A 3923-nucleotide genomic window follows, 5' to 3' on the forward strand; every position below is an offset into this window, starting at 1 on the left:
TGATTTTATGGCAGAACCACAGATTGATCCTGAACAGAAGACTGCTAAAGCCAAAGGACTGCAATGAATTCAGAGGTCAGTTGGTGATTTTGAAAGAACACAAAATAGACACAAAACCATTTCAGCAATAATTTGAATTTAAAAAAAAAAATATCCTAGAATTTACTCATTTTGCCCCATTAATCCTGTGCAGGAATCATCTAGTTTACTTCTTTTTTTTTTTTCCCCATCACTACAACTTATTTCCTCTCATTTGAAGTCTAGACATATTAAGCCAAGGAAATTCTGAAACTAATGTTTGGAAATTAACACCAATTAATCTTGGCTTTGTAGCTCTGATGAGCTGTTTTCACGGTGTCTAAATCTGGAATAAGAAACCACCATATAATGAATTCAGGACTGGAGCAAATGGATGAGATAAAAAAGAACTATCTGACTTTATTCAGATTCACATTAAGAGATGTCTTGCTAAAGACTTCTGAAAAGAACTTTGGCTAAATGAGGTTTTTGCCCCCATTACACAATCCAACCTCTTTTTTTTTCCCAGTATATAATGATGGCTTCTTCTAGATTCTTCTATAATTTTCTTGCTGCTTCTCAGCTGACACAATAATAACCTTCATATTCTCCTCATTTTCCATTAATATATTTTTTTATGTATCCTGAGAGATACAGCAGCTCAAAGAGTGGGCAAAGAAGAGACAGAAAAATCACCACAAATGCACTGCAACATGTCTTGCTCTGTTTATTTTGGGTCAGCATTCAGTATTTGATGACTTTGATCATCTCACCTTCCAAACCCAAGGGAAATGTTTTCTTTTTATCACCTGGACTCTCAAGATCTCTCCATTACCTGGGTCCAGATGGGCAGTTTTTCAGGAACAGTAGAGCACTGATCACCTCTGGAAGTATTTTTGTCTTGGAGAGAGTTTCTTGGCTTTAGAACACTTATTTGCTATTTTTAAAGTCACTTGCACTTCTGTATATTACAGAGAATTTAGATTTTTTTGATGATAATGATATGTGCTGATGTGAACGTGATTGTTTCTCTGCAAGCTACACTTCTAAAAATAAGATTGATGTCTCAGCACAGTCAACTGGTGGGAAGAATATACCTGGAAGCAGTTGGATCATGATTTATTGCCCATAAATCAACATCCCTACAGTTCCTCTCGGACTCACAAGATCCATCAGGCCAACTCCTGATGAAACAAATTCATAAAGCAGCAGAAATCCAGTTGCAAAACTCAGAGAACAAGATTATCATTGGCAGGACACTTTCTAAAAAATCAAAATAAAGAATAGATTACAAATACTAAACAAAGAGGAATGTATTGAAATGTCTGCACTATAATCATCTTTCCTCAGCAGTAGCAGTGATGAACACCTCACAAGAGAGATCAAACTGTGGCTCCAATTACTTGGGAGCCCTGCCAAGGAGGTTAATGATCCCTACAGCTCTGGTTCAACACAACTGACACCCCAGTACAGCCAGTTTCTTGTAAATGGGGGGGAAAGAAACACACACACATCCAACAGCTGTGAATTCCATGCATGGAAAATGCATTAGGAGCAACTAAAGATGCACCAGTTACAGCTCTGAAGTCTTCCAGTAATTCTTTAAGCAGATAGGTAGGTCCACAGAGGATGTTTCTTGTGTTTTCCCCCCCTAATAATTGAGATTAAAACTTGTTGTAAGGTGTCAGTGAAAATAAGAGGGTAGCTGGTGAGCTGGATTTTCTCTTCATGGGTGTGTTAGACTGAACAGGTACATTTTTGATGCCTACAGGGACATCTATTTCATTTACCACTCTACAGGCTTAGTGAAGCCTGGAAAGTCCACTGTATTGCTAGAAAACCACACGAATAAATTGCAATTAGATTGCATTCCTACAATTTAGGACATAAAAAACATCAGTGAAATTATTAACTCCCCACTCAACACTAAATTACAGCTTAATACATCTCTCTATTTAACAAGCTTCAGAATAAGAGAGAAGGAAATTTTCTTGGCAATATATAACCTGGGTTTTTGAGTCTTTCTAGACTCAAGAGTTTAGAAAAGAACCCTGAAACCTTCTCAAAAGAGGCTGATGATGTCTTTCTGTGCTTCAGCTTCTCCAGAAGGGTGTTAGACAATGTTTCTGGATGCCCACCATACACAAAGAATAATTCCCACCTTTAAAACAGCCACAAACACTTCCCATCATTTAGCCAAGAACATTTTGACCAACTCTTGACTTCAAATTGATTTCATATGCATTACATGCATGTCAAAAATGTTTTATGATTCACAGGAAGAAATTTGAAGCAGTTCAGAGAAGAGAGAAGAACTTTCCACAGAGAACTGGGGCAGAATTGGTGCCCACCATGCTCTGCCACCAACCCTCTGCAATTCCATTTCAATCAGTGGAGCAAAAGCAACAGAAAATAACCAAAAATCTCCCCAAAAGGAAACAGGATGGAGGTTGAGGTGTGTACTGAGCTATGGAACACCCAGCACTGCCTACGACCAGAGCACCAAGTCATGAAGATCTAATTCAAGACGTGCACAATGAAGTGTTGGATTTTCCCATCAGTTTTTTGGAGTCCTTTTCTGCTTTGCTGCCTTCAACAACGTTTTAGAAGGAAGGATAGAAACAGCAGCTCAGATATTTCCTATGTCTTCTGACAGTTTGACTTGCTGTCCTGGTTTTAGAGCTGTCAGCTGCTTTTGACACCCAGCCTTGCTCCTTTTCCTTCATCTCTTTTATTTGCTTTCTTTTTTTTCCCCTCTTTCTGTGCCTCAGCCAGCTTTCAAATTTAAACACTTGGCTTAAAAACAGTCAAAGCACTCAGAGGGATGTAATTGCAGTGCAAAGAACATGGAATTTTAACATCACTGGTGGGTTAAAAACATGTTCTAAGAGCTTTCATTGGAGAGCAATTTGGGGTTTGGTGCACAGAGAGTGCAGGTGCATTTACAAGTGTTGGCATCCTTCAGTGAGCTCTCCTTTAATACATTTTCTAAGTGCACCCTTTAATAAGCTTGATTTGAACACTGAAACAGCTACTTAAAAGCATCCTTCTCCTGCAATTAGATGTCTCAACCCCTCCAAACTAGATTTCCCTGACACCATTTTAAATACCTTGCACCTCTCAATGCCCCAGAGAAAAATATTCCCTGGCACTCTACTGAAGGTGAATGAGCTGAAGGATGGCAGGAACTTGTGCAAGCCACACACATCCAACCAAATTCTCATGGGATGGAAAGATTCTTGGGTGGCAAAGGCATCTGGAGGTAAAACACACAAAATAAAATGGTCTATCACAGACTTCAGGTCCTCTTCAGCCTTTATAGGAATAAAAAAAAATAGAGGAGAGCATGGTTTCAAAACTAATTCAAAATTGCTGTGTTGGAAATGCTCAGGAACAACCCAGACAACAATTCTACTGCATCAAGTTTCCAAGTCAAAGTCATCTCTTAATTCTGTTGGAGTAAAATTGAAAGAGAATTTTATCTTCAAAAGGGACCCACCAAGACAACAATTCTACTGCATCAAGTTTCCAAGTCAAAGTCTTCTCTTAATTCTGTTGGATTTCACATACATAAAGATGGAGTAAAACTGAAAGAGAATTTTATCTTCAAAAGGGACCCACCAGGTTCCTCCCCTAACTTGACATATTCTGGGATTCTATGAATCTTAAGATAACAAACCCAATATTTGTTTAGGGTTTCAAATGAACTGGATCTTCTCAGGTGCTCTTGCATAACAGGTATAAGGCCAGCAGGACCAGGGCAGGGATTGTCCCCCTGGACTCAGCACTGGGGAGGCCACACTTCAAATATGGGGTTCAGTTTTGGGTTCCTCACTCCAAAAAGGACACTGAGTGGGCTGGAGTGTGTCTAGAGAAGGGCAACGAAGCTGGGGAAGGGTCTAGAG

At 39.3% G+C, this 3923-nt stretch overlaps 1 protein-coding gene across 1 annotated transcript in view; it reads right to left on the minus strand.

Annotated features, from left to right (window-relative positions):
• Positions 1 to 3923, minus strand: part of ARPP21 (cAMP-regulated phosphoprotein, 21kDa) — a gene marked incomplete at its 5' end in the record, with an annotated part of 59671 nt that overhangs the window by 42839 nt on the left and 12909 nt on the right. The window lies entirely within an intron of this gene.

The sequence above is a fragment of the Merops nubicus genome, unplaced genomic scaffold (assembly GCF_000691845.1).
Source record: "Merops nubicus isolate BGI_N331 unplaced genomic scaffold, ASM69184v1 scaffold1436, whole genome shotgun sequence".
Taxonomy (NCBI): Eukaryota; Metazoa; Chordata; class Aves; order Coraciiformes; family Meropidae; genus Merops; species Merops nubicus.